Source organism: Sorex araneus, chromosome 3, assembly GCF_027595985.1.
Source record: "Sorex araneus isolate mSorAra2 chromosome 3, mSorAra2.pri, whole genome shotgun sequence".
In the NCBI taxonomy this organism is placed as follows: domain Eukaryota; kingdom Metazoa; phylum Chordata; class Mammalia; order Eulipotyphla; family Soricidae; genus Sorex; species Sorex araneus.
This window is the reverse complement of record NC_073304.1, coordinates 138,003,325-138,029,159: the sequence shown is the minus strand read 5'-3', so window position 1 is coordinate 138,029,159 and position 25,835 is coordinate 138,003,325.

Sequence of the window (25,835 nt, the reverse complement as noted above, 5' to 3'; positions counted from 1 at the left end):
TGTAACCCAAACATGAAAGCTTGTAACTATATCACGATGATTCAATAAAATTAAAAAAAAAAAACCTTCCCTTATGTCTAGAAAATTCTAGCCCAATACGAAGAGCACGAAGAGATTTTAATGTGGAGCTATGACAGGAAATGTCAAAGGAAGCACAGTAATAGAAGGACAAATACGTCTTTACTTCCTTTTTTGATTTCCTTGTGACTCCAGTCATAGAAATGTGACTCTTCCAAGTCCTTGAAATTAGAAAGAAGTTCCCATCATTTTGCTCTCAGCTCAGTCTCTGGAAGTATAAATTAGCAAAAGTAAAGGAAAGAAATAAGATGAAAAAATGTCAAAGTTGAAAAATAATACATACCAGATGCAGCATAACTGCTACTGCATGTGTCAGACTGTATCATGTGATTTAAAAAAATTAGCTGTGTTTTGTCTGTCTTTTTTGCCAGTACAGAAACATTGCATATCACAGATGTTCCCCATAAAAAAGTCAAACCTGAAATGACAGTGCTGGCAATCAAAGATATTGTACATCAGAGAATGTAAAACGCAACAAATAGCCATGCACCAGCAGTAAATTCTCTCTGATTGCTGCACCCAGTTTTCTCCCTCCATAAATACCGAATTTTAAAGATGCGATATCTTATTATAGGCAACCCAGTTTCCTGGGAGCTTAGTACTGGCCCCTCTGCCAGCTGAAATCATATGAAAGACATGCAGCTGACAAAGTCTAATGATTCAGTCACAGAATAATTCAACATTTTTATATAAAAATTCAACACTCTTTATAAAAAGTATTATCTTAATCTCATTAAAAGAGTTCTAATTTGAGCTTTATTAAATAACTGGGCTGAAGCAGTAGCATATTCCTTGACCTCTTAGTAACTCAGTTGATTGTAGATTCTATTTGGAACCCTGCATTTGACTGACAGATACATAAGGATAGCTGAGGAAAATATAAAAATTAGTTTTAGAAACCTCTATAACAAAGAATGATAAGTGCAAAACCAAAGGTTTGATAAATATGTATTTTTAAAAGTCATGTTTGTCAATGACATCACAGATCCCCCTACTATCTTCAATGCCCTAATTAATCTTGTAAGTTAAATAAAATATAGTTCATCACCTTAAGACATTTTTTGTTCATTTAAAGAGAGAAAAAAAGTGGGCAGATGATTTGCAATTCATTTCATGAATTTTATGCTAAAATATACCCAGGAAGGAGGGGAAGCCTGGTAAATACAGCTTATCAAGATGTCCTGTAGAGGTGTCACTGACTGAAAGAATAAGGACTTGGCCAGGTGGATAGGATAGTTAGTGCTGAAGATTTTTCTGGAAAAGGAAATACAGCAGATCATTTCTCAAACAATAATACAACAGGTCATGCATCACAGGACATGAGATTGCCTATAGTCAGGGCTTGTATAATCTCCGGGGCAGCTAGGAAAGCCTTGGCAGCTCTCCCTCTCGCCGCCCGCATTTGGTGGACTCAGGCCGCTCCACCACAGGGGGCGGCCCAATGCCATGGGGCAGAGGAAGGAAGAAACGAGGGCCAAGAGGGTTGATGATCACTTGCAATTTATTCCATTCTCCCCATGCTCCTGTTCCAGTCTCACTAAGCTCCCCATTCCAGTCTCACACTGCTGCTCATTCCGTCTGTCTCCTCCTGTCTCTCCCACCCATCTCTCACACCCATCTCTCACACCCATCTCTCAGTGCTCCCTATCAAAGTCGGATCTCTCCACTCTCCGAATGCCTGCTCTATAATTTTTCCCTACATCCTTCTCCTTCTGTCTCCCTTGCTAGTCTCTGTGCTCCATCTTGCTACCCTAGTCTCTCTCTTCTCTCTCTAACTTTCTGTATTGGGGGTAGTCACCATACACTGTTTGGCACCAAAATCAACATAAGAAAGCCCTTCCTTTGCTCACTGGCAAAATACCACTTAGTGGTGTTCCTCTTCTCTTTACTCCAATAACTTAACTGACATCTTAATTCTACTTCTTAATATTAGTTATTTTGTATGGACACAGTAAGAGATACATTGAGCTTGTAGGGTGTCTCTCCTGGGGACATCTCACCACAGACTCTGACTACAGTGCTCAGGCTGGATTAATTATTTCTAACCCTAGCAGAATCCAAATCTAGCTATTGCTTTTTGGATCATGACAGAATTTGTTTCATGACCATGCTTTTAACTTATGATTAAATATTATGGTGCTTTGGCCAGGCCCATTTTGATGCCAGGGTAGCACATAGCTCACAGCTTGCCCTGGGTCCATCTAGTCCCTAGTTGGGGCCCTGCTTTTGGGGTGCAAAGAAGTAAGGCAACTAAGGCTTAAGTTGAGAGAATAAATGTCCAGGAGGAAAATATCATTGAGAGTCAATTAACTCCCAAGTTACAAAAGCATAGCATTAGTTGTCTTCTTGTGCCTATGCAAAAATGACATTGCTTGGAATTAACTATGCAAAGGACTTAAGGAGAAGAGAAAAACAATATTTGCAAGTCAACAGAGCACAAAGAAAGAAGTTACAAGTAAACACAGAGGAATGAGAGCACTGTGATGTGAGTAACAATAAACCTAAGCTTCCTGCGGCAAGGCAGAAAGGACAAACCAATGTTATTCTACAAGGGATGTTGATGAGGATGACTCTGTAAGTAAAAATGGAGGACAAGCCAAAGAAATAAGTATGCTGCTAAATGCAGACCACTGCTAAAATCTGCACTTAACTTTGAAAGACAGGAAGAAGATATACCTAAAAAGGCTAATTTACTACAGGAATGTCAGCCAACTCCGGAAATACAATGTATCTGTATTTCAATGTGCATCAAGTTTTATTAAATAAAAAAGCATACTTTGGAGGGTGTTCCTTTCTTTTCATCTATTGGACTCAAGTATGGAGCTCATAGAAATTTACTTTTCATTCTACTCCCTCTACTTTCTTGGCTGTTCATAAAAATGTTGCATGCTTACTGTCACTGTCACTGTCATCCTGTTGCTCATTGATTTTCTTGAGCGGGCACCAGTAACATCTCCTTTTTGAGACTGGTTGTTACTGTTTATGGCATATCAAATACACCACGGGTAGCTTGCCAGGCTCTGCAGTGCAGGTGAGATACTCTTGGTAGCTTGCCGGGCTCTCCGAGAGGGGCAGAGGAATCGAACTCGGGTCGGCCACATGTAAGGCAAACCCCCTACTGCAGTGCTATTGCTCCAGCTCGCATGCTTACTAGTATATTTAATTTTTTGTGCCTACCAAATCAATTCCCTTCTACTTACATTTTCCACTGCATATTTTCACAACTATAAATACCTATTTTGAACTGTTAATCATTTTCCATTGTTAAGAATTTAAAATATATATGACATCCTTACATGGTTTTTGCTTTGCGACATTGTATTCTAAAAGTTCCTTTTTATTCATATTTCACTGTAATATTTTATTATATTATGAAGCAAATAGTCCTATATTTCTAACAGTGATAGATACGTTTGCTCATAATATCTCTCTGACTAATGCTGTCTTAAAAAACTGATTTCAGTCATCATCATGTGTAAAGGAGAGTATGTTTAAACTATGGTCCTTTAAATACATGATTTATTGTGCACATGTGTGTTTTTGCAGCTTTATTGGACAATCACCCTTAGTGGGAGGGGTGGGAAACCTATATGCAGAAGTAAATGGAGGATACTCAGTACCATGATGTGAAAAATATTCTTATACCAACATGACATTATAGTTATCTTAATTTCAGGTAAATGTAGCAGTGTAGCACTATCGTCCCATTGTTCATGGATTTGCTCTAGTGGGCACCAGTAGCATTTCCATTGTGAGACTTGTTGTTATTGTTTTTGGCATATGAAATACGCATGGATAGCTTGCCAGGCTCTGCTGTGTGGGCGGGATACTCTCGGTAGCTTGCCAGGCTCTTCAAGTGGGACGGAGGAATTTAACCCGGGTCAGCCACGTGTCCTTTACATTGTCTGAAATATATCCCTATAGTAAATTCGGTCCTTATAAGCTTAAAACAACCCAAGTGCCCAAGAACAGATGACTGGTAGAAGAAACTTTGGTACATTTACACACTGGTATACTATGCAGCTGTTATGAAAGATAAAGTCTGCCTTCCACTTGAGAGCAGTGCCTTTTCCTCTTCAAAAAGACACACTGTCCTTAGTCATTCCTTCTCTGGGCACAGCGACTGGCATAATTTGTCTTTTCTTGAGTTCTACTGACAAAGCTAGGACTAGCTCTCCTTTGCTCTCCAATCTCTCTAAGAATCTCAAAATTGAAGAGGGAGAGTGGATAGCCTTTCTCTGAGACACACCTCCATAGAGTCATCTGTCCTCTACTCCTTTGGCAAGTGCAACATATGGCAGTTGAGAGTTTGTGAGATGCATAAGTATGCCTAGACTTTAGTTCTAACTCCTAATGTTCTGTAGATTCTGTCAAGCTAGTTAACTTTCCTAGATCTCTTTTATCATATTTTGACATCTTTTATCATGTATTATGAATAATTGTCATATTTAGCTTCTGAAATTATTTTTGAGATTCACTGTATCACTGTATCATTGTCATCCCGTTTTTCATCGATTTACTCAATTTACTGTCCATCATTTAATTAGTGGTCCCTTCTCTATCCCAGCTGCCTTTTTCCCCAGCATGTGAAGCTGGCTTCCAAACCATGGAGAGATGCTCCTGGCTCTTATCGCTACTATCCTTAGGTGCTAGTTTCCTATTATGTTACTTTATATTCCACAAATGAATGCAGTTATTCTATGTCTGTCCCTCACTCTCTGACTCATTTCACTTAGCATGATACTCTCCATATTGATCCACTTATATGTAAATTTCATGATTTCATCTTTTCCAACAGCTGCATAATATTTCATTGTGTAGATGTACCAAAGTTTCTTTAACCAATAGTCTGTTCTTGGGCAATCGAGTTTTTTTCCAAATTCTGGCTATTATAAATAGCGCTGCAATAAACATACAAGTGCAGATGTCATTTCTACTGCATTGTTTTTGCATCTCCGGGATATATTCCCAGAAGTGGTATTGTTGGATCAAATGTGAGTTCAATTTATAGTTTTTTGAGAAATGTCCATATTGTTTTTCAATAATGCTGGACCAGTTGACATTCCCACCATCAGTGAAGGAGAGTCCTTTTCTTTTGTTCTTTTAGATGTGTGCCAGTCTCTGTGCTATAATGCTTGGTTCTTTCCTCATGATTAGTTCAAAGGACCATATGGGTTATCAGGCATTTAATCTGGTTTGGGTGTGTGCAAGGAAGTACTTTCTGTGCTGTTTTTCTCTCATGCCCCTCTAAGCTATAGCTCTTCTACTCAGTTAACATTCAACATAAAAATAGTGAAAAGGAACAGGACAGCATCCAACCCCTATTCCCACCCCCACCCCACTCCCCATGCTGGAAATGAGCTTGGGTATTGGAGTTCATCAGTTCTAGGGAGAGCCCAGTAATTCATTTTGGGGATTAGGTGAATTAATACATGGTATTAGAATAATAAAAATGGAAAAGTATTAATAATAGCTAGTCAGTGAGCAATTACTAAATCTTTCTAGCTATTTATTGAAATTGTGGAAGACACTTCATCCAGAAGCAAAGGCATAGATAGAAGAATATTTATCATAAAAAAATGGCTGTTAAGTTCCAGAATCACTCAGTTTCTGTACATAATGTGCTATTATTTTTTCTTACTGGGAACCCACCAGATTTTATTATACTTTATTGTTTGCTTTTGGGCCACACCTGGTGGTATACTGGGCTTACTCCTGGCTCTATACTCGGGAATCACTCCTGGTGGTGTTCAGGGATCATATGGCAGAAACCAAACCTACATGTAAGGTAAGCGATTTGCCCACTGTACTGCCTCCCTGGCCCTTTAGGAACTTTTATTCTATAAATTATACATCCAGTCCTGAAAATGAAGTCGTTTTCTTATTATCTTGAAAACATAAGCACATGAAGGGAGTGGAGCAAATTGATTGGAATTCATCACAAATTCCTATTAAGAATGTTGCAAGTTTATTATCCATATCTATGCCATTATTAACAAATTTGCCACTACCATTGTCCACATCTTAAGCACCATCAACATCAACTGCATTGGCACCACAGTCTTTGTAAGGCCATTATTTCCACTTATATCAACAGTCTTTCTCCCTCTTCCTCCCTTCTTTTATTTCATATTCATCAATTTTATGACATTTTTAATCCACTCTCATTTATTCTGCCATATTTTATAAAAATATTTAAAAATAATGTTATGGTATTTTATTTCTGAGTCATATAAAAAAGGATACAGGCCGGTTGAGTTCATACACAGTTTTCTTGTATTATGCTTTCTCCACTGTATGCACAAAATGAACCCTTGATCACAATAAAACCTAGGCCCTATAATTAAAAAACATGTGTAACCTGGGGAAAGTGTTTTTGTTTATTTGGGGCAGTAATGCTTAGGGATTATTCATGGATCTTCATTCAGGAATCACTCTTGGTCGTGCTCAGGGAATCTATGGGATGGCAGGGATTGAACCGGGATTGACCATATCCAAGGCAAGTATCTTACCTGTTAGTACTATCACTCTGGCTCCCCAGTGGGTAATTTTTTAAATCAGTAATAAAATACAAAAATAAGAACTACATCAGAGTGATAAAATAGATATCAAGAGGCATACATACAGTATTTACAACATAGTATCTACTAAACAAGTCAAAATCAACTGTCTGTATCTACTTGATCACTTCCAAAGGAGAGAATTCAATATACCTACCTTAACAGAAAAAAGTATAAATAATAAAATAATAAATGATAAAGTTAAGTAAAAGGAAAGAGGAAGCATGTTAGTAAACCAGTAGAACTAATTTATTATAACAGCAAATATTTGATTCTAGGTGCTGTGCAAACCAGGAAAGCAATGGAAGCACATAATGCCCAAAACAGAAGCCTATAGCTTGTCCAGTAGGAATCAATTTACCTTAACAAGTGCCAAGCAGCCAAGTCATCTCAGCTGGATCAATATCCATGTGAAAAACTCTGTGGCTTCTCAAACTGGGGCCAGGCATACTCCTCTTTCCTCTTTCTTCCCACTGGGCTCAACAGCTGTCATACCTGACATCCCTGACATATAAAAGGTCAAGCTCCACAACTCTTGGGACACATGGCTATATGTGTGGCCACTTGACACTACTCCAAATTTTACAGTACTAACAGCCCTATAAGAGCATAGAAAATTTTATGGGAAAGTTGTATAGAAGTCCCCCAAGCTCAGTGAGCAAAGACACTAACACAGAATGCTCAACCAGTACTAACCAGTCCACTAAATCCTCACACAGTGACTTGAGTTACACAGTTGTGAGATATAACAATGGTAACAAATTAACTCTTATTGATCTATTCTCTTTCTTTGGGAGGGAGGGAATGGGGCCATACCCAGCGATGCTCAGGGGTTACTTTTGGATTTGCACTCAGGGATCATTACTAGTGGTGTCCAGAGGACCATATAGGGTGTTGGGGGTGGAACTCAGGTTGTTCTCATGCAAGGCAAGCTCCATACCCACTGTGCTATCTATCTGGATCCTTGATCTATTTACTGATAATTGTTCTGCTATTTTGTTGTAACAAGCAATATGAAGTAAATGTGTTTGTGCTTCCTAAGAGAGTGAGAAGGAAACAGGATACTGGTGGAAGGTCACAATGGTGGTGGGATTGGGATTGGAACATTGAGTACCTGAAGCAATTGTATTATGGGCATTGTAAATCAGTGTATAAATTTTAAAAGAGAAGGAAATGAATTTACCTTGACAGTTAATTTTTTTGTATTTATTTATTTATTTATTTTTAAGAAACGTATCAAATCACCATGAGAACAGTTCCAAAGCTTTCGTGTTGAAGCTTGAAGTCTCGGTCCTACCACGATGAAACACCCGTCCCTTCAGACACGTGCACGTTTTCTTCCACCACCCAAAAACCCAGGTTGGTTTTTTGTTTTCAAACACATTTTCTACTCCTCCCCACTCCCCCACTCCCTCGTCCTATCTGTGTGGCAGATGATTTCCACATGATTCTCTCTCTACTTTGATTCCAAGCGATAGATATCTCGATGAGCCTCTGCTTCTGATGTCAGCTGTTCCGGCTCGCCAGACTCCAGGGGTTCGCACTCCACTCGCTCCTGAGGTTCTCCTCTGCAGCATCGCTTTCGGCACATCGTTGTCATCATCCTCATCGTCGTCATCTACTTCCCGCTCGCAGAGATCCATCTCTGCGCAGACTTGGCCTTGGGTAAGGGTCCGTCTGCACCTACCATCTCGCTCCGACCTCCACCCACAGCACTCCTGTCTCAAGGCCAGCCGGCGTCCCTGTCCTTTGGGCGGCTGGCCTTGACATTTAATTTTAGAAGAAAGTTTTCTTGCAAAAACTGATGCAAAGATTTTAAAGACCTGCTTAAGAAAACAGAAGTTTTATATGTTGCTTACAACCTTGGACCTTCTAGGTGCCTAAATAGCCAAGGTGATAAAAACCAGAATAGTCAAAGTGATTATACAGGTAACCAAGAGAATGCCATTTGTGAACAGTGCTGCAATGAACACATAGGTGCAGATGTCATTTCTACTGCTTTTTTGCATTCTTGGGATATATTTCCAGAAGTGGTATTGATGGGTCAAATGGGAGCTCAATATCTAATTTTTTGAGAAACGTCCATATTGTTTTCCAAAAAGGCTGGATCAGTTGGCTTTCCCACCAACAATGAACAAGAGTCCAACACTGGTTGCTTTTGTTCTTTTGGATGTGTGCCAGTCTCTGTGATGTGAGATGATATTTCATTGTTGAAAGATGAAGTAATGAAATTTGTTTATAAGTGAATGGCCATGGAGAGTATCAAGCTAAGTGAAATGAGTCAGAAAGAGAGGGACAGACATAGAATGACTGCACTCATTTGTGGAATATAAAATATCGTAATATGAGACTAACACCCAAGGAGAGTAGAGACAAGGGCCAGAAAGATTACTCCATGATTGGAAGCCTGCCTTATGAGCTGGGGGTAAGGCAGCTGGGATAGAGAAGGGATCACTAAGTCAATGATGGTTGGAGGGATCACTTGGGATGAGACTTGTGTGCTGAAAGTAAATAAAGGACCAAACATGATGGCCTCTCATTATCTGTAATCTGTGTTGTAAAGCATAATACCCAGAAGTAGAGAGAGAGAGAGAGAGAGAGAGAGAGAGAGAGAGTAAGGGCAAATGTCTGTCATAGAGGCAGGGGGAGGGGTGGGCGGGGGTGGTAGAGGGAGGAATACTGGGGACATTGGTGGTGGAAAATGTACACTGGTAGAGGGATGGGTGTCTAATCGTTGTATGCCTGAAACTCAACCACGAAAGTTTTGTAACTGAAGCTCATGGTGATTCAATACAAAAGAAAAAAGATAAAATGGAAGGAAGAGGGCCTCAAAGGTAAGAAGATAAAAACCGCCCAGATTTTTTGTTTTTTTTTTCTTTTTTTTTTACATTTCCCTTCAAAATTAGCTAGAAAACTTTTTTGAGGTACCATGATTTACAATGATATTAATGAAGGAGTTTTATGCACACAATGTTCCAACAACACCACCCACCACCACCGGGGGTCCTTTTTCTCTACCTGTGTATCTTTTTCACCTGGTTTGTGGCCCCTTTGTGAATCTTTACATAGTTCCTTATGTAAGGTTTGCACTTGAATAGCTACTGTGCTACACAAAGGGTCAGAGTACCTGAGAGTTTGGGCCCTGTCTGTCACCTGAGGGGATAGTCACTGTCTGACTGTAGGAATTAAAACATTTAGCTATTCTGGGAAGCTCAAAGGCCTACTTTACATACCAGAACTTCTTTCTACAGAATTAGGCTATAGGGAACCTCTACAGGAATTGCTTTCTCTCCTTTTCTAGTCTACTTCCCTCATTCCCATGAATTTTTCTTTAATAAAATATTTGTAGTCCCTTGAACAACCCCTGAGCACTGAAACTGGCATGGCCTGTGAGTACCTGGAATGTGTGTTCTCTCCCAAACGAACACACTGTCTGTATGCACTGTCATCCAGTTGTTCATCGATTTGCTCGAGCAGGCCCCAGTAATGTCTCCATTGTGAGACTTGTTACTGTTTTTGGCATAGCGAATATGGCACGTAATCATGGCAGACTACTCTCAGTAGCTTGCCGGGCTCTCCGAGATGGATGGAGGAATCAAACCCCGGATCAGCCGCGTGCAAGGCAAATGCCCTACTGGCTGTGCTATCGCTCCAGTCCCTAAATAAATTTTAAAACTTCACTTGTAAATCAATCTTTTTCTCAGTGAACTTTCTAGGAAATCTAGAGGAAGTCCCATGCACACAGCATCAGCTGAATATGACACCTTTATGGAAATAAATTAGAAAATCTTACAAATAACACTTCAACTAATGCATGTAATGAATCATGTGAAACAAAATGAATGCATAGCACTAGGTAGATATAGTCACCTGAATCATACACAGTTGCGTGCGGAAGGTGATGTTGGTGGGCCCCACAAGTGGCTCATGTGAAGCGGGGAGGAGAAAGATGGTCACTTTCTCCCCATCTGCCTCTGCCACCCAGGACCCAGGGTTACTGGGTTCTTGTCTCCCTCGTAGAAAAAGACATTCAGGAAAGTTTTGTAACTGAAGTTGCAAAGTAACTTTTTTGTGACTTCACAAGCAGTGAAGTAAAGCAGATTTTATTTGGAGGTTTGAAGGGAAAGAGGAAGAGAAAGTGGGAGAGAGTGGAGAGTAATGTGCTCAAAAGAAAACCAGGGCTTCTCCAAGGGTGGAGAGAGCTCCTACACACATCCCAGCATTAGACATGAAAGTGTGAAAGTTCACATTTCAAGAGGGGAGATGCAGGTGACACGTGCTCAGGCACCATATATGCTTGGTCACGTGGGTGCCAGCAGCACATGGGTGCTCTCTTCAGTCAAGGTGGCTTTTGTAGGATTCTTCAACCTACCCCCATGTAAGGCTTTTTTTTTTTTTTTGCTTTGCTTTTTGGGTCTCATCCTGCAATGCTCAGGTGTTACTCCTGGCTTTGCACTCAGGAATTACTCCTGGTGGTGGTTAGGGGACCATATGGGATGCTGGGAATCGAACCTGGGTTGGCCGCATGTGAGGCAAACGCCCTACCCACTGTGTTATTGCTCCAGCCCCGGATGTGGGGCTTCTACCTAAATAAGAGTCTATTGCTTCTTTTGAAGTGCAGAAGCTTCTTAATTTGATGTTGTCCCACTTTTTTTTTAATGTTTGTTTTCACTTGCTTGGTCAGTGGTGTTTCATCCTTAAAGATGCTTTTAGCTTCAATGTCATGGAGGGGTTTACCTACATTTTCCTCTCTGTACCTTATGGATTCATGTCTGATATTGAGGTCTTTGATCCACTTTGATCTGACTTTTGTGCCTGGCACTAGATAGGGGTCAGAGTTCATTTTTTCGCTGGTAGCTATCCAGTTTTCCCAGAACCACTTGTTGAAGAGGCTTTCCTTGTTCCACTTCACATTTCTTGTTCCTTTGTCAAAAATTAAGTGGTCATATATTTGGGAGTCTGTGGCGGAATATTCAACTCTGTTTCATTGGTCTGCAGTTCTGTTTCTAACCCAGTGCTGTTTTAAATTGCTGTTTTAGTTACTACTACATATAGTACAGTTTAGGGAAAGAATATTACCCAATACCCATCTGATAAGGGATTAATATCCAGGATACAAGACACTAGTACAATTATATAATAAAACAATCTCCAACCTCATCAAAATATGGGGAGAAGAAATGAACAGAAACTTCCACAAAAAGAGAAATACAAATGGCCAAAAGACACATGAAAAATGCTTCACTAATCATCAGGGAGATGCAAATCAAAACAACAATGAGATATCATCTCACACCATAGAGACTGGCACACATTCAAAAGAACAAAAGCAACCAGTGCTGACATGGATGTGGGGAAAAAGGACGCTCTCTCACTGTTGGTGGGAATGCTGACTGGTCCAGCCTTTCTGGAAAACAATATGAACAGTCCTTCAAAATACTAGAAATTGGGCTTTCATATGACCCCGCAATACTACTTCTGAGAATATATCTCGAAACTGCAAAAAAGCACAGTAAAAATGACATCTGTACCTATATGTCCATTGCAGCACTGTTCACAACAGCCAAAATCTGGAAACAACCCAAGTGTCTGAGACCAGACAACTGGTTAAAGAAACTTTGGTACATCTACACAACGTAATACTATGCAGCTGTTAGGAGTGATGAAATCATGAAATTTGCTTATAAGTGGGTAGACATGGAAAGTACGTGAAATGAATCAGAAAGAGAGGGACAGATATAGAAGGACTGTACTCATTTGTGGAGTAAAAAAATAACATAACACGAGAACAACACCCAAGCACAGTAGATATAAGGGTCAGGAAGATTGCTTTGTAGTTGAAAGCTGATGGGGAGTGTTCAGCTGGAATAGATAAGGGCTCACTAAGAAAATGATGCCTGGGGGAATCAGTTGGGATGAGAGATGTGTGCCAAAAGTAGATAAAGTACCAAATATGATGACCTCTCAGTGTCTGCATTGCAAACCATAATGCCCCAAAGGAGAGAGAGAGTATGGGGAATATTGTCTGCCATGGAGGCAGTGGGAGGGTGGGAAAGGTGGAGGTATACTGGGGATATTGGTGGTGGGAAATGTGTACTGGTGGAGCGATGGGTGTTTGATCATTGTGTGATTGTAACTCAGACATGAAAGCTTGTAACTGTATCTCATGGTAAATCAATAATTTTTTTTAAAGAGTCTACTGCTAAGTGGGTACAATTGGGTGCAGGCTTTGAAACTCCTTTTCTTTTTTTTTTTTTATTTTTTATTGAGTCACCATGTGGAAAGTTACAAAGTTTTCAGGTTTAAATCTCAGTTATACAATGCTCGAATACCCATCCCTTCACCAGTGCTCATATTCCACCACCAAGAATCCCAGTATAGCTCCACCCCACCCCCTCACACCCCTAAGCCCCCCACGCCCCTAGCCCCCCCACCCTAAGCCCCCCCCGCCTGTGTAACTAATAAATTTCACTTTAATTTCACTTTGATTGCATACAATATTTCAACAAAACTCACTATTATTGTTTGGAGAGTCTCTCCCCTAAAGTCAGACCTGCTGAAAAGGAAGCATTAGATAATTTGTTTTCCATTGCTGAGGATGAAGAGGTATGAGGTCGAGTGACCACACTTATCGGCCTCTCAGTTTTGGGTTTCTGTAATTTAGTATTTTAGTAACTAAGTCCAGAGAGATATCTGCCAGAAGTTGCATCGTTGCCAACTTGTACTTCTCAGTTACATTATATTCCACATATGAGTGCAATCTTTCTATGTCTGTCTCTTTCTTTCTGACTCATTTCACTCAACATGATACTTTCCATGTTGATCCATTTATATGCAAATTTCATGACTTCATGTTTTCTGACAGCTACATAGTATTCCATTGTGTAGATGTACCAGAGTTTCTTTAACCAGTCATCTGTTTTGTGGCACTCTGTTTTTTCCAGATTCTGGCTATTGTAAACAGTGCTACAATGAACATAGAAATACATATGCCATCTCTACTATACCGTTTTGCCTCTCCGGGATATATTCCCAGGAGTGGTATTGCTGGGTCAAATGGAAGCTCAATTTCTAATTTTTTGAGAATCGTCCATATTGTTTTCCAAAAGGGCTGAACCAGTCGGCATTCCCACCAGCAGTGAAGAAGAGTCCCTATCTCCCCACATCCACGCCAACACCAGTTGCTTTTGTTTTTTGGGATGTGGGCCAGTCTCTGTGGTGTGAGATGATATCTCATGGTTGTTTTGATCTGCATTTCCCTGATGATTAGTGATGTGGAACATTTTCTCATGTGCCTCTGAGCCATTCGGATTTCTTCTTTAGGAAAGCTTCTGTTCATTTCATCACCCCATTTTTTGATCGGGTTGGCAGTTTTCTTCTTGTGGAGTTCAACCAGTGCATTGTATATCCTTGTTATCAACCCTTTATCGGATGGGTACTGCATAAATATCCTTTCCTATTCTGTAGATTGTCTTTGTACTTTGGTCACTGTTTCTCTTGTGAAACTCCTTTTCTTGACCTTTGGTCCTGCTGGATCTTCTCTGGGTTGAATCACTAAAGGTTACCAATCAAGGAGGAGTTCTGAGGGTATTCCATGGATTTCCTTCATGGGGTGGGGGCCAATATCGTCAGGGTCCTCTACTAAAGATCTTATCTTGGGTCTTGCTCTCTGTATTTACAAGGTGGGTCTGCCTTAGAGCTTTCCTTCCCAGATATTTTGTTTACCTAGGTTTCATTGCTGAGGGCCTTTCCCTGTCTACCTGCCTACATCAAAGGGACTTCATGAAGGAGGTAAACTTCTGAAGTTACAAATTGAATATCATGAGCTGATCAAAGGACAAAATGTATCTCCTTCCAGTTTGCTTTAGAGTCGGATCATGTTTTAATGTTTTCAAAATAGAAACCACAGTTTAGAAGTTTTTGAAATATGTATATATAAACATGTGAAAATATGTAAAATCTAACTAAATTCTGGCTAAATATGTAATCTTCACATACACTAGTTGTGCATTATATGTAACCAATGCTCCTCATAAATAAATATCATAGCCAACGATTCTATGCACTAGCCCAAAACATTGTAAATCCAAATAAATATTCTCTCTTGTTTGAACAAAGATTTAACTCTGCTAATTATTTAAGATTAAAACACATAAAGTTAAAAAATATTTCCCATTTTTTGTTATAATTAATTTATAATATTATAGAATTTTAAAACTATCACCTAACACTTCTATATGTATAACACTGCATCCACCAATAAAATTCCAGTGCAATTCCATCACCAAAAGGATACCACTTCCTTTCTACCTACTCATCATTTTATCCATTGGTAATCAATTAGTTTTCGAAGAATGTAGCAGTAACTTCATTTCTGTCAGTTTGCTTGCTTCAGTTTTTTATATTCCTCTTGAATGAATTCATCTAATAATTGTCTTTAACTTCCTTATTAATTTCATTTGGCATAGTTATCTCAAGGCCTGTTAATTTTATTCCAAATGGCATCATTTTATTTTAATTAAAACATTATTTTAATAAAAATATTTATTTATGGAAAAAAAAATCTTGTAATGACTACCCAGTGATAAAACCTACTACATCCACCACCCTAGCAGGTTCCCTGTGTCACTGTCCAATAGGTTCTCCTTTGCCCTACAGTTAAACTCCAAATTTAACACTTATTACATAAAATGTTTTGTTTTAGCTTTCTATCAATGAGAGTATCCATTAAGAATTTTGAATGCGACTTGTTAAATTCAACATTGTGTTGATTGATAAGCTTTATCCTTTTTATTCATTACATTGCTATTAAGTAGGCCAGAGTATGAAAGAAAAAGAAGGAAGGAAGGAAGGAAGGAAGGAAGGAAGGAAGGAAGGAAGGAAGGAAGGAAGGAAGGAAGGAAGGAAGGAAGGAAGGAAGGAAGGAAAAAAATTCTTCTAGATCCTCTGAAGTCTCCAAGGGAGAATTAATTTTTCTCTGTTCCAGTTTCTGGTAGCTCCGGGTGTCATTTTATAATTGGGTCACAATTTTAACTATAATTCATAAATTTAAAATTTATAAACCAATTTCTAATTGTTTTATAATTGTGTCACTATCTATTGGATTTTTTTTTTTATTACTTGCCTTCTCTTCTGTCTAATACGGACACTTGCCTGCCATTGGGTTTAGGTATCAATAATCACATTACAAAATCCTTAATTTTATTACAAAGACTGACTTGAAATAAAAAGAATAAAGCTTATTCACATATTTGGGGAACTAAGACATAATCTATCTATCTATCTATCTATCTATCTATCTATCTATCTATCTATCTGATAGAGGACACCATTTAGTCCACGACTATGGTTATTAGAAATAATGATGCTGAGAGCATTCTCATACGTATCTTTTGAGGGCATGTCTGTGTACTTCTGTTTGGTTTATATTCCACTTGAGTAGAATATAAAGTTTATATTCAACTTCCACTAGGAATGGAACTCATAAACTGTTGGTTTAGCATTAATTAGCATACCCTTTCAAACAGTAGTTCAAAGTGGTTTCAGTATACTTTAGCAATTACCATGAGAAATAGCAGCATGCTACAAATGCAAAATTGAAAAAAGGGAAGCTAAGATATGTTAACTAATTACCCAGAGTTTCACAGATGATTAGTGCCAAAGCAGGAATAAACATTTTTTTAATGGCACAGGACTCTGCTTAGCAACACTAATATCCCCCAGTGTTTTCCTAGAATTTCACATTTCACTTAAACACAATTAGCGAATCTGTTTATTAGCCCAGATGCCAATATGCTGACATTTCTTTTCCACATGTAGGATGTTGGCTCCCTGGTGGGCATGAGGAGAATGCCAAGGCAGGGGATCTCAGTCTAACTCTGACATCTTAAAAATGAGAAACTCAAGTGCCAAGACGGAAAGTACCTTTCTTGGAGCTACTACATGATGGCCAGTTCTTATTATTTTACTAGATGACACCCTGATTTCAGATAGGTACAGAACTAACTTTCTTTAGGATTTTGTGTTGTTGAAGTTTCATCATAAAAATAGTCGTTAAAATGCTCTTTAGTATAAGATGGAGGTACACTTTATTGTTGTTCTTAAGAAAAAGGCAGGAAGAGGGATACTACAATGACTAAGGCATTTGTCACGCACAATTCCTACAAGGGTTTGGAAAGGTGAGTCGAAGGACTAGTCCTATCTTTGAAGGAGACTAAGGAAGACTCCTCACATGACTGGGTTAATCATAGTTTACAAAATTGGAAATGTGACACAATTCTACATACTAGCTACTTGATAACTGTGTTTTTCCACTCCCAAAGTGCTTGTAGATAGTTGGTATGTTATGTAGGTATTGAGAAAGAGGCTTGTCTTCTTGGGTTAAAAGGGTTTAGAAGATTAATTATAGAAAATGAACCCAGTTCAGAAGTGAAGTTTTATTCTTTCCTGGAAATAAAAAAAAATCTTTGAGAGATTGTGGAATTCTAGTGCATGTGGCAATGGTGTAGAGAGAGTGTCAGTGATCTAAGAACCTTCACTAGACATCAAGTTTCCATTATATATATCTTTTATAATGAAGTTGATCTAGTGTCAGGATTTTCAGTTATCTCTTCCTGTGATCTCTTTTGTGAATTAAAATGCCCATATATGGCCCCAAATAGATGAGACTTTTGGAAAACAATCTTTGTTACTAGACTTGTACATACATCTTATCTATAAGCTTATCTATAAGTGATCAAGAATTTGGCTGAACTTACTACTAGATTTACTAAATTTGTTTACTGAAGATACTATTAATCAAAGATTGGAATTACTGCTAATAGTCTGGGAGATTCCTGATGATTATTGATTTTTTCCTTTGTCCTAAATCATTCCTCAGGCTGGAATATTTCCTTTGTTTTCCCTGAGGGTGGGAGTTGAGGAGTGGGGGATGGAGGCAGAATTAAAGCTATAGCACAGGTGTCTATCTTTTTGTGAAATTCTACATTATATCAAATGCTTACTCCTATTCCCAAGGTCAACTGATTCCTAAAGTGATCCTGTTTGGTGGCCTAGAAATTTAAGGACTTATATCTGCTTCTTTGCTTTGCTTACTTTTTCTGACTCCTGTAGATTCAAATCAAACAGTCATCCTCAGGAACAAGAGTCTAATTCTCAACAAGATGCCCTTTCCTAGTGGCCTGATGTTGGAGGAAATTATGAATCATTTATTCCCTTGGATTGATAAATAAAGGAAATTTGAGGAACCCTCATTTGGATTGATAAGAACAATCGGATGTTGAGACAGGTTGTCTAAGAATAGGCAGGTCTGATCACCTGGATCTGGGTGAAACAACACAGGCATCCTCTTGAGATCCATTGAGAAGATATCTGACCACACAATGGGAAAAAAATACTAAAGACTAATTTTTAGATGGTGCCAGTGATTTACTCACATGAGGAGGGTGGAAGGATCTGAGACTTTTCTTTTTCCTTTTCAGATATCTATATGAAGAAAGATTCATATAAGGTAATCCAATAAAGAAGGTAAAAATGGCAAGAAAGAGAGAATGTTTCACATGTAACATTAAACATTCATAGTTGTGTAGCTTAAATTATCACAAGTAACATCACTTGCACTTGAATATGTGATATAAATCCTGTCCCTAGTGATAAAATTATGAAGTTGAGACTAGTCTTTAGACAGTTGAAGGATTGAATTATTCTAATATCTGGGTAAGTCCTCTTCTATAAGTCCGAATAAGAGCCACATTCTTCTCATAATGAGGGCAATGCAGGAAAGGCGGTAGAGTAAGTCTGGTTAAAATAAAAATGGAAAAACCCTTCTAGTCTGTGTGAGGAAAGGGGAATGACCATTTCTTTCAAGGTTCTCTACTGAGGAAAACACAAAATACAAAAAAATCCCTGAGGCACAGGGATGAAGAATCTGCTTTAAGTAAGGATGAAATGGACTTTGATTTCCTTTAATAAACGTGTACTTTAGAGTAGAACAAAGATTATGTTTAGTCACTGAGAGGTTGAACAGTTTATCTAGTTGGTTCCCAGGGAGCTCGCAGCAGTGGTAACTTGAGAACTTTATGGTGCATGGAGGAAGTCTGAGGACAGAATAAAATTTTTCTCTTACTGGACTCACAAACAAGCCAAGCCTAAGTTTTGACAGTGTTCCAGTTTTTATTGCTGTATAACAAACTACCCTAAAACTTAATGGAATAAAACAATAATTTTATAATGCTGAAAGATTTTTGTAGGTCAGGAATTGATTTAGGGCATAGTAGGAATGTTTTGTCTACAACATTCCTACAAACATGAATGTTTTCTCTACGACAGCTGCGGTACACCTGCGGAAGTGACAGTGACTTGGGTAGCTGAGGTGAGGATATGTTAATGGCATGATCACCCTCATGACTGATGGATTTTGCTGGCAGTTAATTGGGATCTCAATCGGACCTTTGGCTAGAACAGTTATACATATATTCTCCATGTGTTTTCTCTGTGGGAGCTAGTTTGGCTTTTTTGCATAAGCCTGGATTCCAAGACCAGGTTCTCCAGAAGAACAAGCCCAGAGTGGAGAGCATTTTAATTATCTGACTTTGGGATGTATATATTTTTATTTTGATTATCTTTAATTGATATCATATCAGTGAAAAAGGTATATGTTGAAGGACAAGGAGCATCTTTTCCAATAATTAATGGGAGGAGAGCCTAAGTCACATTAGAAGAAAACCAAGTAGATGGAAGATCTACTTCTACTATTACAGCCATCTTTGAAAACTACAATCCTCCATTGATTACTAGAATGATGTGGGAAATAGAGAGATTAATGATGAGTAAAATAATGGGTAGAGCATCACAATTGTGCACACAGAAAGAGCTACAGTGACAGAATGTCCACAAATCTATACTTGTATTTTCATAGTCTGTGTTCATGTAAATGTCATGAACACATTTACAAAAGTTATTTGATTATTCAAAATTAGTATTACTGAAAAAAATTAAGTTTTATTCCCTTTGATTTCCATTGTTGGACAAATAATTTAACAATATACTCTTTTTTCTGTGAATTGAGAATGTGTCAAGTTTATACCTAAATTCAAAGGTGATTCCATAGCTCTCAAGGCAGAATAAATTCAATTCTCCTTTGTTGATAAATTATTCATCTACATCAGGTGCATTACTAACTACCTGGATGCTGGAGAAGAAACACATCACTCCCTTTGGAAGCACAATTCTATATGGCATTGATTTGCATAGTTCAGTGCCTCTACATTTTCAGAAGATCTAATTTTTCATCTAGTTCTCTGAGAAATTTGACCATTTGTTGCATTCTATGTAAAACTCACAACTTTAAACTCACATATGTAAAAGAGATCACCTAACTATTCTCATTTTTATTAATATTGTGCAGAATTTTATATTTGTATAATATCTTTAAGATGGTTAAAAATTAGATGATATATTTCATGTGTGAGATGGGAACCTATTCAGTTAGTTTAGTACTAAATAAAATCATGAAAAGCAAAGTCTGCTTCTCAGTAGTAATAAAGGTTTTCAAAGTGATAAAAGACTCTTTCATGTCCCCGGGTCTCTCTTTTATACAAACTTCACTTCTAGCACTGACAATGGGGACTCTTTTACTCTCCAATGTGTTTGGGAACTTGTATATCATGATTCCAAGGGTGGGCATGTTCTGATTTTCAAGTACCATGAACTTAGGTCTGTATAATTGAATCAGATCTTACATCATCTACAGTATGAAAGTATTTGCTCTAGAATTTTAATTTTCTCTTAACAGGTGTTTTCAAGCAAAGGAGATACATTTGTACTGAGATAATTAAGCCTTTCTGCCAGTTTACATGACAACAGGCTCTGAGAAAAAAACAGTTGGTTGGAATGGATTATCAGCTAGTGGTTCTTGAAAATCTAACACAATCTTTATTTTGTCCACTCAAAGTTATAAAGAAATAAAAGTATGGCCCCCTCAAAAATAAAGAAATTAAAAACTCACTATGATGATGATGGGTAATATGGGAGAGAGAGAGCAGGAACATAATGCCACAACGCCATTTTCTTTTTTTTTTTTTTTTGCTTTTTTTTGGGTCATACCCGGTGTTGCACAGGGATCACCCCTGGCTCTGCACTCAGGAATTACCCCTGGTGGTACTCAGGGGACCATATGGGATGCTGGGAATTGAACCTGGGTCAGCTGCATGCAAGGTAAATGCCCTACCTGCTGTGCTATTGCTCCAGACTCACGATACCCATAGTTTTACTGCTCTTTTACAAGCTCATAATTGGGAAAGACTGTAAAGCCTGAAGTTTGAAGTGAATGCCACTATTAACCTTCTTTTCCTGGGAAAATAGCATGGAATTGCCATGCTTAAGTTGTCTGCTGTGAATCTTTATTTCTCTCTGGATACTTGCATTTATGTATTTAGGATTCCCCAAGGGAGGTCAGGAGCCACTTCAATATTCAGGCAAGCAGGCCAGTGGTTCAGCCTAAAGATTTGAGGATAAAGTGCTGCCTGGGCCTTATGGTATCAGGATCACAGGGCCACCCAGCTACTATGGAGAGCACCGAGGGAAGAATCTGTTGGTTTTTGTGGGATTCCACAGACACACTCGGGGGTTTTAAGGGTCCATGTGGCACCTGGACTAGAATGAAGGTTGGATGCATACCCTGAGATGTCCTAACTCCTATATTATTTCTGCAGTCCCTTAGTTCCTTTTATGACAAAGAAAATGGAGTGGCAAGGGATATAACTGAAAGAGAATAGCTTAGGAGACCTTAAAAATGAGTCATTCAAATGACTGAAATATTCGGATTCCTATAGGAAATGATCCCTTGATTTCTTTTCTATTTGAATATTCTTCCTATTTATTATATTCCCATCAAGAAAAGTAGAATTTTTTATAGAGCAAGAATAACTTTTACAGTACTCCACACAAACACATATTATACATATTCTTATATATATACATTTTATTTTCACAAGAGTAGTTCACAATAGTTCATTACAGATAATATTCAAACACCAATCCCACCACTGACCACCTTCCCACCACAATAACAGGTAAGTGTGTGAGGGTTATTGTATTTCATTCTGGAGTCATTGAGAATATAAGCAAGTCTGTCAGAAACCAAACAAATGTGTGCTACTTTTGATAAATAAGTATAAGAGGTCGGAAATTCACTCTGGAAATTCTGTGGTGCTCTCTTCCAGGAGCTTTAGTTTACAGTCTCTGAGGTCATTGTTTACAGAGCTTTAGTTTACAGTCTCTTGGTGTGTGTGTGTGGGGGGTGGGCGTGCGTTGTGAGTGTGGCTGCCAAGCTGCTGGAAAACTGGGGAGCTAGGTGGAGGAGGCTCAGTCTCAATCAGACCAGGCTTGGAAATCTCAGTTACAAGTTTCCAAGGACCTGGGTTTTCCGGCCGGTCCACTGTCCAGTGAGGTTCATCCTGTTTTGAGTGAGGCTCGTCTCCTCTTGGGTGAGGTCATCTGAACATGTGGAGAGTGGCCTTGTGCATGGCAGCTGTTGGGTTCTGGAGGTTTTCAGCTGCTGGGGTTCTGCTTGGGGCAGGGAGGGAGACTCAATCCATTCCCCCTCTGAGTTGCCCCGGGAAAAACAGCCTGGTGCAGGGTCAGGATATTCTACTTATTCTTTAAATATTCTTAGGATAGGGGCTGGAGTGATAGTACAATGGGTAGGACGTTTGCCGTGCACATGGCCAACCCGGGTTCGATTCTCAGCATCTCGTATGGTCCCCTAAGCACTGCCAGGAGTAATTCCTGAGTGCAAAGCCAGGAATAACCTCTGTGCATCACCGGATGTGACCTAAAAAGCAAGATAAATTAATTAATAAATAAATAGCACTGTAGCACTGTCATCCTGTTGTTCGTCAATTTGCTTGAGCGGGCACCAGTAATGTCTCCATCGTGAGACTTGTTGTTACTGTTTTTGGCATATCGAATGCACCATGGGTAGCTTGCCAGGCTCTGCTGTGTGGACAGGATACTCAATAGCTTGCTGGGCTCTCAGAGAGGAACGAATTGAATTGAACCCAGGTCGGCCACCTGCAAGGCAAACGCCCTACCCACTGTGCTATCACTCCAGTCCAAAAATAAATAAATAAGTAAATATTCTTAGGATAGTTGACCTTTCAACATAAAGTCAAATTATAGTACAAGAAAAAGAAGAGACTAAAGGAAAACAAGTAGGGCCAACACTTATTCTCAACCTGTTTTGTTGGAAAAGCTGTGGGCTTCTCCATCAGTTTTAAAGTCCAGGAGTTAGCAGTGATGATTAATGATAGTATCATTCTTTCTGAATGCAGAATGTTTCATTAAATTTTCCTGGTGCACAGAAAACATGTTATTTTATACTAAGTAACTCAACTATGACAATAATATGAGACACACTTGTCTTCTTGTGATGTATATAGCTAGATGTGGGCTGAAAAGACCCAGGAGACCACGGCTTGGGGCTTAGATCCTAAATATTTTAATTCATGGTCATATTACTTATCTTTTATACAAAGCAAGTGCGTTTCAGAAAATAAAGCTTCTTCAAATAAGATAAGATCTCATTTCAAATAAACTAAAGGAAACAACATTTGTTCCATTTAAATTTCTTTCTAATATTAAGTAAAGTGAAATTTACCAGTTACACATGTGGGGTGGGGGCTAGGGAGGTGGGGGGAAGGGGGGAGGTATGTCGTGATTCTTGGTGGTGGAATATGTGCACTGGTGAAGGGATGGGTGTTTGAGCATTGTATAACTGAGACTTTAACCTGAACGGTTTATAACTTTCCACATGGTGAATTGATAAAAGAATTTTTAAAAAAATTTCTTTCTAATATCGCTTAACAGTTTTCTCTGTAAGATTCTGGAATTCCATAGTCTGATATGCTTCCAAACTGCATGCATCCAAACCCTGATGACACCAAAGTCCATGTCTTCAGCTTTATATCAGCTTACAAATGCTGGCAAAAATACTAATAATTTATATTGTTGAAAGAATTATATGAAGTTGTTATTTAAAATTATCATTGACCATCTCTAGTTAAACATAAGACAGTTCTAAAATTGACCTTGTACTACAATACTACAATATTATGATCTGTATTTGTACATAATATAAGAGAGCCAGAAACCAGAGTGATAGTATAGCAGGTAGCGTTTGCCTTGCATGTGGTTGACCTCGGTTTGATCCCTGGCAACCCAGATGGTCTCCCAAGCACTGACAGGCATGGTCACTGAGTCCACAGCCAGGAGTAAGTCCTGAACACAGCTGGTTGTGCCCTCCCCAAAACAAAGGAATATAGGAGAGTCAATATCTGTTTTACATCTTTGCCCTACAAAGTGGCAGAACAAAGCTCACAGACATACCAGCATTATTACATGCATTGTGGGCTTAAAAGTTGCCATATAAGTGTCCTAGTTCTTTTTCAGCTACATGCATTTGTACATCATCAATTCCATCATCTTCAAATGTACCCCTATGAGCTAACTCCTAAATACCCTAGTTTATGTATTACCTAACAACTGGTGCATTTTGAAAATTACATTTTTAAGCTATCAGTTTCTTTATATCAATTAACAGAAAATAAATTGTATGATCTTGAAAAAAGCACAATCTAAGAAAATTTTGTACTAATGATGGCTTCTCTAAAGTTAAATTATTCATCACCTATACATACCACAGGCAATACTTTCCTTTCTATGCTGCCAAATTGCCAATGATGTGCAAAGGGACACTGATTGGTTGAATAAAACCATAACACAAAGCAATTGAATCAACAATCACATGAAAATAACTTGAGATTCTCATATTATCTGATGGCAGAATATAAAATATGGAAGTAGGGATCTGAATGCAATGCATAAACAATGAAAGAGTCTTATGATAATTCAATGTTCATATAATTGGCTCAACTACAGACATTCCTAATTTAATCATGTTTAATTTGAATGTGCTAGACTTCCTTCTTCCTTCAAAAGACTTCTAATATGAGGAACTGAAGGAAGAGAGGAGACTAGAACATAAAGAAGAGTTAAGAGGAGAAACTAGAAAAGACTATCCTTAAATAAACTACATTCTGGGATATTCTAAAACTTGAATTCTGCATATGATCAGAACCAATATTTCCACAGCATTGAGCAACTGCTATTTTTTTAAAAAAAGCAGTCATTGTCCACAGACATCATGGGAATAAATGATGAGCTATTTCAAGGTTCAGTATATTTACAGTTATCTTTTAGATGAGTTTCACTCCAACACAAATTTCTATAGCATGTATAAAAGAGGAATTAGTATAAAAATGTAATAAATGAATAATATTAATAATGACTTTATATTAATTTCATGGATACTTATCATGGAAAGTTTTTTGTACTTGATGACCTCATGAATTCAATAAGTACATGAGTAAAAAAATACTTGAAAGTTTAATCTGAGTCCAGGTAATCAGTATTTTGTGGAACCAGTGTTTTTCCTAGCAACAGTAAGCAAAGATAAAGTGACTTTATTACTTACTGACTGTAAAAAATATGCACACAAAGGAGACTCTCCGGGCGGCTCTCTCTCACCACCCGTGTTCAGTGCTCTCGAACCAGAATGGCTGTTGGTGATGGGCAGGCAAAGGAAGAACGAGAACCAAGCTGGTTGCTGGTTAGTTGCCGTTTATTCAATCTCTCCTCTCTCCCATCTCAAGCACTCTTCCCTCCTAGCCCCTCATTCCTCGATCCCAGCTCTCCGGATTCTGCCTGCTTCTGACCTCTGGATTCGGACTCTGACTGCTTCTGCTCAGACAACTCCCTGACTCTCTTTTTCTGCCTCTCCCCAACTCCTTTCTCCATCTCTCACCCTCTGGGCCCAGGCTACCCCCAGTCTGGTAGCAAAATCAGCATAAGAAAGCCCTTCCTGACTGCCCATCAGGCTTAAGGGAAGAAATACCACCTAGGGATATTCCAAAACCCTTCCTGACTGCCCATCAGGTTCAAGGGTAGACACAACACGCAGGGGTATTCCTCTTCTTCTAGCACCTTAATTAACATCTTAACATAAGTTGTTTTTGTATGGGCATAGTAAGAGATACACAGAGGCTTGTAGGGCAGCTCTCCTGGGAACATCAAGCCACCACAGACTCAGACTACAGTTCTCAGGCCAGATTAATCATTCCTAACCCTAGCAGGGTCCAA